Consider the following 12,502-nt stretch of genomic DNA (forward strand, 5'->3'; position numbering starts at 1 on the left):
ACGGGTACAAACGATTCCGAAGCGATCTCCCTTGGCAGATTTTGATTATCTTCAAAAACAAAGAAGTTGGGTTTTCGAAAAATCAAAAAATGCCTATCTTTTTTTGGGTCGAGGTACAAACGAAAAAAAAGTGGTACAAACGGGTACAAACGATTCTGAAGCGAGTACCGTTGGAGAAAACCAAATTTTCAAAAGTTGGGTGCGAGTCATTTTTTGAAAACGCTGTAACTTTTTGTCCTTCGAGGTACGAACAAAAATCAAAATGGTACAAACAAGTACAAACGGAGTACAATCGATTTCAATAATCAAAAAATTTTTTTTCGAAAGTCGGGTGCCAGGTTCACGTGGGTCGTATGCGGGCGAAAATGATCAACTCCAGACAACAGAAAACTCCTTCCATGAGATTTCTCCCGTGTATTACAAGAGCGGTAGATAAAGTTGACAGCGTGATCGACAACAATTAGAGGTCAGGCAGTACAATTATTAGCAAAGCATTACAGTCATGAATAGCGGTAAGCGGTAAGCGGTAATAGATTTCAGGTGATAATTACAGCGGTAATGCAACGATAGGCGATATTCTCAGCAGAGGGCTGAGATGCGTCACTGACGGCGATATTCGTCGCGGAATTTACAGCGGTAATCAAATATATTGCGGGAAACTGAAGATATCGTAATTCCAACTTATTCTAATGCAACTGCGTTCAGCCAAAACGGTATTAACCCCTGGGAGTTCAAACGTGACACTTTCTAAGATATTCTATTCTACCATGCACAGCGATACAGTTAATAAATTCGTCTAAAAATCAGTGCACCATTCACTATGAGAACTACTATAACATGCGGTAAGGTTCTGATCAAATCAGCGAAAAGGTACAAAGATAGGCAAAGATATGTATGGTTTAGTCGTGAACATATCCAGTATTGACTTATCCAGAGTAGTGTTAATCCCATAGAGAATACGTTACGCTTCCTTTCAAGTTATGTCTTAGGAGAATAAGAACTAAGCAGGATTCACACAATACATCAATTGTGTTTTGAGATTGATATCTTCTTACAGCATTACCGGCATCCCATCCTCAACTACATTCAACCTCGAGAATCAAAATTATTGCCAAGTAATTATTGTGATGCATCCAAGACCAGTTTGCAAGATTCAATTGACAGTCCTATTTATAATGCGTTGCAAACAATCAATAATGAAAGCATAGAAATAGAGCTGAATGTAGGTTGAGTTGTTGTTACTACGTCCGTAAATATGAGAGCCTTGGCCCTGTATAATAATATTTAGTGAGATATCTCTCCCCAACTTGAAATATAATTTTTTCCCTTTTCAGCATCAAAGTTCCTCAGAAACATTATCACCATCCTTCTCACCGTCAGCCGTTTTTACACCATCATCATCAAGGCCATCCACTTCAAACTCCATCATTGTACGATCTGAATCAAATGAATCTAGAAGTGATGAGCCCTCTTTGCTGACACCCAGCAATACAGTAATGATTGATGATCTGAGTGTTCGTCATAATAATCAACAAACCACAAATATTGTAACTGCAACCTTCAGAGCTTCTAACAATTGCATGTTTTTCTCGATACATGACTAATCCAGTGATTTCCCAGAACCTAAACCTATTGTTGACCGGTTCTTGTGACGGAAAACTTATAAAGAAAGTCTATGTAGTGTAACGTGGCGTTTTCAGCCACGTTACTACGGCACCCAAATCTTCCAGAATTTCCTCCCGTTTTTCGTTAATAACTGCAGCACACCGAAACGAATCACCAAGGCTCAATTGAAATAAGAGATATTCCGTATATTAAGCTAATTTCCGTTGTTGTTTCGAATATTCTCTTATGTGACGTGGGAAAATACCGACGAGTTGAGCCAAGGACGACCTACGACGACCTCCCGGGCCCTTTTCTCCAAGGATACAACTCTGACGTCGTCCGTGCCAATCAAAATATCGATGTGCACTCTCTCGCGGTGGACCGGACCACCAGCTGATGACAGCATCGCCGACATCTCCCGCCTCCCGATCTACCGAATCACTACCGGCGTATAGGACCGCAAGACGACCCGTCTACGATCTCCCGCTAGACGATAGGTGCGTAAGACGCTCTGCTATCGACAAATGGATGCTACGGAGACGGCGTATAGGGTGGCATGGATCGAGTAGTGTCACCTCCCGTCCCGTAACTTACTGGCCAGGAGCCAAACCAAACCAACATCTACCGTTTCGGAACTGATCCCGTCACCGGGTAAAACTTGGTAACCTCCCGAGATGACGTTCTGCCTAGGAAGGTGTGTAGGAGCCGAGGCACAGGTGAGCCCAGGCCTACATTCCGACTCCCGAGACGACATAGGATAGAGATGTTGCTCTTAGGATGAGGACTCCAAGTGCCTGAGTCGACGCAGCCTTGGATGGCCTTCCAAACGCAGACAGCCAGCCGGTCAGTATTCAAAAGCGAGCGCGGCCGATGAGGAAGCATGGATGATGACGTCAGAGGAGACGAGAGGCGCCGAATAGGCAAATTCAATTGTCACCCAAAGAATTGCGCCCTACACCTGTGGCCTAATTAGGAGAGGGAATCGCCATTCCGGACGATTTCCGAGAAAGAAGATCTTGGACACCGGCGCTCAACTCGTCCTACTCTACGAGATACCGTTGTACCGACAGGACGTTTTTAGTTAGATCCTTCAGCACCCGTTAAGATCTTCCTTTTCCAATCTCCTAAATCTACCGTATCTCTACCGTTTTTCACCTCAGGTCTACCGCTACCGTTGAATTTAGATTCACTCCTATCCGCCCTTTAGCTTCGAAAGTCTATTTAAATCTAGAGTCAGTTAGAATATTTGTATTAAGTTAGAGTCAGTGGGTGCTAAACTCCTTCAATAAGGTAAGGTTTTCCACCTTCTGAGAGAGGCACCACGTAGCCTAATGAGGATTGAGAATTGCCCTAAAGTATTACGTATTTTTGTTTTATTGTTTCGTAAGTCGGTGGGTACGAGCCCCACTGCAATTTGGTACGGTCCGGTCCGTTTACGTATTTGGGTTTGAAGCAATTCTGCAATTCCTCCCGGCGCACCTCGTGGTCGAATTAAGTTATCGTTCGTTTTGAAAATTGTATTTATCTGAGTATTTCGTTTGGTCTTCTACCGTTTCTCCCGTGCATTTGCTGCACGTGGAGTCATTTAGTACGTTTCGTAGTTAAGTAAAATTTAAGTAATACGTTAAGGAAAGCCTTGGTGATATTTGGTGATGCTGTATGGTATTTCGCTTATAATTTGGTGATTCAGGTGATATGTTTTATCGTATGAATTTGTAATTTCTTTGGGTAATTTATCAAGAGACGCGGTAGAGTCTCGCGCCAAGTACATTCAAAAGAAAAAGGACGCGCGGGCTACCGAGTATCTATACTGTAACGCATCACATGAAGACCCACGTGATCCGGATAACATGGGGACAATCAGGGTTCCGGTCCCGCCAAGAAAAAGGCCATCAGAGGGCGGCGGGCGGCTGGGCGCCAAACGGAAGATGCGCACAGCGCAAGGCGCAGCTCGAGATGGCGAAATCTAGGGTATAAAAGGCAGCCACCAACCGGGAACGAGGTTGCTCTACCAGCGGTCAGCTGCGAGTCGACACCGGCGCAACTTCACCGTTCAAATTAGCTAGCGAACCAATCTCTCAGATAACCATATTTCATTACGGCATCGCGCCAACAACCTTTTGTTTGTTAGCACCGCGATATCAATTCGGGGTTATCACCCACACATCTTAAAGTATTGGCAAAGGCCGCTTAAATAGTAAAGATAGTTAAATAAGTTAGCTCAGGGCAGATTAAGAATTCAATTAATAATTTTCGTTTAGTTTCCGCCGTACAATCGGTACAAACTTGCCAAAGAGAACACTTTTGTAAAAACCAGTGTCATCAGACTTCTTGTTTTTTCTTTAAATAGTAATTGTTTTGATTTTTCTTTGTTTGATCATTCTATTTGGCCGCTGTTTTTGGTTTTCTTTTCACCCTGTAACAAAGTTCAGTCCTTAGAGCCAGCTTTGGTGGGGCGAGGCGTACAACAGGCAGTACTGGTTGAGCTATAATTGCAATCCGTATCTGATCTTGTGCTCACCGTTCCCCACCCGAGTCTGAATAGACAGGCACGGAGTGCATAAGTGCTCCCTGCTCTGGAGGGGCTATACGACTTTGGTGGAGCATCGTTTCCATCCGAGTTCGGCAGCCATTCGGCCCAATCTGCCCACATCTCCACAGACAGCCTTGGTCCAACTGTGAGTTGACCCGGGTCTGGTTCCCCCGACGCGGCTCTGGTCCAGTATCGGATCCGAGTCCGTATCCTGCCCACATCCCAGCCCACGAGACGTTGATTACACAAGAAGGAGCCGTAAGATAAATAAGTAGTGCAAAAAACCCACCACTACCGGCCGTGTCCCACAAGCTCCGCTTAGGGAACGTCCCGGAAGTTGCAATACCGGTAGGGGATAGGAAAAACGCTGTAGCGCCGACTGTTTCATTAAGTATCTTCCTAAATCATTAGCTTTCTGGTGAATTTGAATACACTTTTGCGATATAATTTGAAGTGAAACTTTCATTTGAGCCTGAATTCAACGGAATCGATGGTCGGAGAGTTGAGATCTGATAATCTTTGATCACCGGCAGACTCATTTCATCAGATTCACCATCGTCGTCATCATCGTACATCCGCTTATATTTTTGCGAATAAGAAACCTTTTCACATAAATGTGATACATAAGGGGAACCCGAAAGTAGTAACTGTCGCGAGTGAGAAAGGTTCTACTTTCTGCCGTCTGGCAGGGAGTGTTAGCGCACCGAGTTTGCAACCACACAACGAATCCTATTCGTTAACCCCCAGAAAGGCAGCGTTTTGATTGGATACCGATCACCGCGCTGGCTGCGTGAGGGATATACAGAACTAGTGGAGGTGAGATGTACGTCGTCTGTTGGAAAGGCTATCATAGCGGCCGTAACGTGACAGTGATAGATTCGTGATCGCTCGAACGTAGGACGTATGGTTGTACGGCACATGGCCCCGTGACGGACCTTTCAGTTTCACAAATGAACCTCAATAAGCGCAGCTCGTTTATCCACCTTATCCATAATTGAAACGTCGGAAGTTCACTCGTCAGAAAGTCGACTACTTGTAAGGTTACGAGGTGACAGCTCGTAAGTAAACGGTAATTGGCAGCGAAAGCGTAATAAAGTTGACAATGCATCGCAATGCAGACGTATTGAATTCAATAAGCAGGGTGTTCAGGGTCGTCGTATCCGCAAGGCAATTACGCGAGTAACAAACATTATTGGTGCGAGTCGATCACAAACTTTGCATTTCTAACGTACCCACTGTATCGAATCAGAACAACTAACATCTTCCCCCAATTCCCAAGCACTACGATATCGAAAAATACAGCAGCTCACATTCCGGTGTTACAAATCAAAGGTTCCTAATCCCACAGGGAAAGTTCAACGTAAAATGGTCCAACACCACCACCTGGATATTACAAAAGGACGCTTTCCCTCCTGGCACGCCACAAACTTGAGTGTTCCCTTCCAATCCTACTCGGTTCTGAAAGCCGTAACGGAATCAGAGGCAGAAAGACTCGCTAACCTGGAAGTCTTCCGTCGATGATTCTTGTCGTTACGCATCGCAGTCTGCAAAACCCAACCTATTTCCCCAGGTGTTCATCGTAAGTCAACCATAATTCATGCTACTATGACGTACCTGCTGTACTGTATCAATACTGTTAACACCTTCCTTCCAACCCCAAGCATACCAAAGGATCCTACTTCCATAGGTGTACCGACACCCACAAATCCATTGGCACTACCTATGCAAATCCGGGAAAGAAGGTATCTCTCCAGAAACGTCACGTACGCAAAGCTCCTCTTCAATCCCACCCGCTCAACAAAGATACAAGAACCCGGAACGGCGGAAGACTATGCAAAACAAAGAAAGTGTACATTGAACAAGGTCGGCCGCAAGATCAAATCTCGATCATGCACTAGGGAGTTGTCGGTAAGCCAACTACGACCTTTGTCTTGCACTAGTACTTACTCCATCGATTCATCACAACTACTATGTGACCATTTCCTATCAGCACATCAATGTCAAAGAATCCAAAAAGTGTACATGAGTCGGTCGTATTACTAACTCTTTTCCTCATAGTTCAAATCATAACCAACACCTTCCTTTTTCCCAATAGCGTACAGATGTAGAACGATTCGTCAGAACCTGATCCATTGCAACAGACCAAGAGCCTCTCCCCAAAGACCAATTCCGAGCGAACTGATGCCGATAAATCCGGAGCCTACTCTCACCTCACCCGAAAGAAACCAATTTCTTTCGTGGTACATCACCCACGAAAAACACCTTTCTCATCACGATACTACCCGGCAACGAGAACGGTAGCGAATCAAAAGGTGAACGAACCTTCTAAGCGTAGATCTATTTCGGATAAACTCTGCGAAATCGAGTCCAGGCCGTCGGACCAACGATTTCTTGTGATTCAAGTACGATATTCAATATCACTCTTCAAACTTGCCGTACGAATCCGTAACGCCTAACACCATCCTCTCTCTTCCTAGCATACCGATAACGATGGAAAAACTGGTTCCCATCCCCATACCAGCAAATCAAAAGTTCCTGTACCCTCGAACAAAGGGCCGCCGCAAAATTCAGAGTCTACCTCAAGCTACGCGAAAAAAGACGGTCTTTTCCATGGCCCCTCACACAACACGAGCTCTGCCGTAAACGTATGCGCTGATCAAAGCTGTTGCTGAACGAAATGGTCGAAGATCCACTGAATTAACGACACATCAGCGATGGCTAGATCCCGTCTTGTAGTCACCTAGGGAACCTATTTTATCGACTCGCAAGCATTTTCCTCAGATGCCGACGCACTGGAACAAATGAGCATGCATGCCGATGCCCCACGCAACAACCGGCGCATCGATCAACGTTGTGACGAAGGGGCATCGAAAGAAAAGTGTGAAATTCGTGCGAAAGCGTTTGTTCACGTAATTCACGTTACCGACAATAACAAAGAACATCCACCACTAGCCAATGTCGACGATCACCGTGCGCGTCTCGTCAAAGTGGCCGCGATCCACGCTTGCGTCAAAGATTCGAATATCGCAGTCCACGAGCGAGCACGAGCCTTGCCGGAGATACCGTAGTCACCGGCGTGAGCGACTTGTTGTGGGATGTCACCCGCGAGGGCTGATTCGGCAGCACATTTGGCAGTAGATGAGCCCTCATAGGTAACATCTTACAACAATATGCCTACGCTGGCGGCTACGCTGACTCCAGCAATAACAAGGCTCGGGCTCGCTCGGAGACTGAGAAATTCGAATATTTCGACGCATTCTCTGATCGCGGCCACTTTCACGCGAAACGTGCGGTATAAGTGTGTTATGTGAGCGGAGTACTGCGTCCCAAAGTAATAGCTGCACATGACAAGCATTAGAATAATTGATGATCTATTTGACGTAGCAGTGATCGCAACGAATGGTAATAAATGGGTATTCGAAACAAAAGACATCAATGTTAGTTTCAGTTCTGGTGTCGCACTTCAACAGCCTATAACCAGCTTTCATCCTCTGTATATTTCCATACCGAACTCAACTTGGTACAAACAAGAGCCGGCAACTTAATATTGACGAAAACGTGAATGCACATAAGCATTACAAGAATACTCGCCTTACATACCTATCAATCATAACTGATCAGGAAACATTCAAAGCCTATTCATACACGATTAATGATCAGCAACAGCTGGTTTAAAATCTTTTGAGGACAACCACTTTTAGGCCGCCGCGAATCCAGCGAAAGAATAAAACCTACTGGGCCATAGTGAGCTACACAGTTCGAATTTGTATAATATTATCTGATGCTTGTTTTGTCAGTGTAAAGCAAACGCGAAGTCTAGCGACAGTTGATCTAAGTTCTTCCAAGTCCTGTAATGGCCAACAACAATTACAGCTAAGGAATAGTCCTGAAAAACGGAGGAAGAAAAAAAAAAGACGATGCAAAGTTCATCAGGGTCTGTACATCACCATCATCAGTTTCATTACATTATCTTTATCAAGCGAAAACGAATTACTGTCGTCGAAAGTCTGCCTGACCTACAATGTTATGCTGAGACTTCACTTCTTGCAACTCCCCCGTTGACTCACCTCTGAAGACACCGTAGGAGGAATTGTCGGTACGGCCAACGGGCGGTATTCATAGTCCGGTCCTAATACGGTGGTCAAATAAGACTGTCTTCGTTAAGTTGAGCTCGACCTGCTCTTAAGCATATGCCATAACCGATACACCCTAGCGCCACCTAATAACTCCAAACAAGACGGTCTAATGACAAGAGGTCGAATGCTGGTCCAGCTAGGAATTAGATTCCGCTCTATCGTAATTTAATATATCATGGTCCACTCGGTGATAGATCTTAATTCGTAGCTGAGGTTTGTGACGGATCCAAGAATACCGTCACCTAATACTTAGGAGATACCCCTTATCTTTGGGAGCCAAACGAATCAAAACCTAACGTTTCCTTTATGCATCTATCTATATATAAAGATGATCTAAACAATAATCATAAGTTAAGTCAAAATATAGAGTTGACATATATACATACGAATATGTAATATGATATGTATTTTTAAGCAAACAATCCAATGGAAAATTCCATTGGACTTACGACCAAATAATGCGGATCCCCGATTTGTTTAGATTAACTGCATATAAAAGCTGGGCCACTAGGACCCAGAGCAAGCATTTATTAACTAATCTTCAACCGACTACTGTCAGTCAAAACTTCAATATATACCTCTAACTCGGGACCTTTGTCCTCTTAAATCGGGTATCCAGCATTTTCAATATCTCTTAAATCGGGACAACGTCCTCTAACTCGGGTATTGAATTTGTTAAATAATTTTATATCATTTATATCCTTATTTTTAGAATCGCATTATTCATCAATCACTGGCATTAATAAAATCAGTTCAAAAGTGTAATTTACCTACCATCATTTCATTTTCGACTTCAACTACCCCATTGTTCGTTATTTAATCAAGGTAAGAGTTATTCTTTCATTTCATAACTATCAGAGCGACATCATTATCTCCATATAGACTATTTCGGAAGATCCTGATTAATCCCAGTCCATATCTCCTCCTTGTCCCCTAATTCGTGATATTCTTCCTCCTCGCTTACACTAGCGAGGTCCCGAAACATTCTTTTCTCTCGAATTCTCTCTCCTCGCTTGCACTTGCGAGGTCGCGAAACTTTCTTTTCTCTTTAATTCTCTCTCCTCGCTTGCACTAGCGAGGTGGCAAAACATTCTTTTCTCTGATATTCTCTCTCCCCGCTTACACTAGCGAGGTCGCGAAACCTTCTTTTTTCTCTTTAATTCTCTCCTCGCCTAAACTGGCGAAGTTGCAAATTCTCTTTCTCCCCTCGCCTTCACTGGTGAGGTCGTGAACCGCTCTCTTTCCATTTTCTTGTTGGCAAACCATTTATCTATCACCTCGAAATTTGCTACGTTTTTCCCAACTTCCCTGTCTTCGCCAGGTCAAGGCGAAGTCTCACCACCTATGTATTACTCCTAGATGTTCCAGACCAAAGCCGAAAGAAATAGGAAATACCGCAAACGTGGAGGGGTCAAGGTACGGCAGCGTAAACAGGCCGCAATAGCACGGGATCTGAATCAGATCAACGAACTAATAGAGTTGGCATATAAAACAGCCAATCTCTCTCCGAATCCACAACCTTATCACACAACCAGAGTGACTCTACCTGCCCCTTTTCGCCGCCAACACCTCAAAGTTCTCATTCCCCAAGTGACAGTCCTTCACCTACCGACACCCTGTCTCCGGTACTTTTACCACAGTTTCCGAATCACCAGCATTTCACCAATCATCCCACAAGTCATCAGGGTACATCCACCTCCCCTGCATCCCCTGAAGTCATCGACCTTACTACGGAACCCGACATCTATTCACCGGCTGTACCTCACATCACCTCCATCCAAACCATCACCCATACCCGATATACTCTGCTCCGCTCAGTCACATTTTTACCATTCACACCCGCTACGCCTCAAGACCGCTCTTAACTCCCATAAACAAACTTATATAAACCCAGCCACTTACACATATTACTATCTTAAATCGCCCACCCACTCCGTCGTCAGAGCAACAATAACTGGTACCTAGAATTGTAATAGTAGAAATATTGATAACAAACGCAATTTTAGTTGTAACGTCTATAAACATACATCCTTCAGACCCCTCCTATTGACTACTTATATCGAGTCACTCTCCGGACGTGACAGGTTGCAGCGTGCACTTTTAGATTACATTGATCTTTATGAAATCTCAATAATTTTCGGAGACGGAGTCGTAACAGTATAACCCACCCACAGGCTTTATATTGTGAAAAGTGCATCTGCATTAGTGAGGGAATAGCTAGGCTAGGTCCAGTGGGTATATAGGCAAATAGGTGAGTTAAGATAGATAGGTTAGGTAGGATAGAACGTCATCTATCTCCAGAAATCTCACGATGTCTAAATCAGGCTGCTTTAAGCGCCATAATCTGCTACTTTACGTAATCAGATTAGTTGTTGCTATTCGCACAACACATTGCTGCTTTACGCGCATAACGAAGAGATAGAGGACTTCAAACTAATTCAACTATTGGTCAACTCGCAATCATGAGCAGTCTGCAGATACCAATTGTTAATGACATGTTACTAAACGTAATCCAATCTGGCGAATGGCTTTATGATGATCACATAGATCATTTCTCATTGCTTCTGAAAAAATGTTCAGAATATGCACCTCAGGAGACATGGCGGGTACAGATGCCTGATACAATAGAACCTGTTTCGCCAGGCGTCAAGCACGTGCAAATTTTGCATAGTGGTACGCAAGGAGCTGAACACTGGGTTTGTAGCTACTACGATACAAAATCGATATTCATATACGATTCTTTGAATTCAAAGGTGCTCCACAAGGATCATGAAACATACTTGAGGGCGTTGTTTCCCTTCTACAACTTCTCACAGAATCCTGTACAATTTCCTACAGTTCAGCGGCAGCACAATGGGTCTGATTGTGGAGTATTTGCGATCGCTTTTGCTACTTCCATTCTAAATGGGAAAAAACCTAACCAGGTAACATATCATGCAACCCTTATACGGGCACATTTGCTAAAATTATTCAAAAATAATGAAATTCGACCGTTTCCATGCACGGTCGGAACGAATAGTGTTTCAGCAGTCAAAGGAACTGTTCTTCCCTTGTCTCATCGTGACGACAATCAGCTAGTTAGTGATGAGATTTGTCTCACAACACAAGTCTCATCTGTTAATAAAAATAGAGAGAAGATAGCACTTGAAAATCGTAAAAGCGTGTTTCGTCTCACACCGAAGTTGGATGCTACGTCCAAAGATATAATAACATCTGCTGGGTGGTTGACCGACGTATATATGGATCACTTGAATCACTTGATTGAAAAATATTCACTATTTTCGCCTCAAGAAACGTGGCGAGTTCAAATGCCAAACACAATTAAGCCGGTTTATCCAAATGAAAAGCATGTTCAAATACTGCACAGCGGTAATACAGGACTAGACGGGCACTGGGTATGCAGTTATTTCGGCGGCAAATTGCTACGCATATACGACTCATTAAATAGGAAGACTCTTCATGAGCACCATGAGATATACTTGAGAAAACTGCTTCCTTTTTATCAGTTCCAGAGGCAACGTATCAAATTCCCACAAGTTCAACAGCAAAGTAATGGGTCCGACTGTGGAGTCTTTGCTATTGCATTCGCAATATCGCTTATCAACGGTCATAACCCATCACAAAAAAATTATGATATCTCTCAGATGCGAACACATCTGATAAAAATATTAGAAAGCAACGTCATAGAAAACCTTCCATGCGTTAACAAGCAAAAGGCTACCGCTTCGAAATATAATGGTTCCTCCAGAAAACGTCAGGCACCTGGCGAAATTGTCGCGGGACAACGTACACAACAAAATAAAAAGAGAAATACGTTGCACAAGGTAGCACAAGTCAGAAATAACCCTCTGTTAACGAAAATGTCGCATCCACCGCACAAGGATATGAATAATAATAATGATGACAATAATATCAAAAAAGATGATGACAAGTCATGGGAATCGATTCAGAAGGATATAACCTCAGCAAAGCCCCCAGTGGAACCACGTGACAGCAACACATCCGGACGTACATTGTCGGTCGTGGATGATCGGTTACATGATCGCAACGTACAAACCATCCTTTCCACGCGTATCTCAGTTGTTCGAAAACGTAGAGAACAACACAAAAAATGTTATCATATGAATATCGAAGCGCAGCGGGCTCGGCAGCGAGAACGTTACGCCCTAAATGTCACGAAGCGCACAGCTCGACAACGAGAACTTTATCTCTGTAATAAAGAAACACG

This window comes from Athalia rosae, chromosome 6, assembly GCF_917208135.1.
Source record: "Athalia rosae chromosome 6, iyAthRosa1.1, whole genome shotgun sequence".
Classification (NCBI taxonomy): Eukaryota; Metazoa; Arthropoda; class Insecta; order Hymenoptera; family Athaliidae; genus Athalia; species Athalia rosae.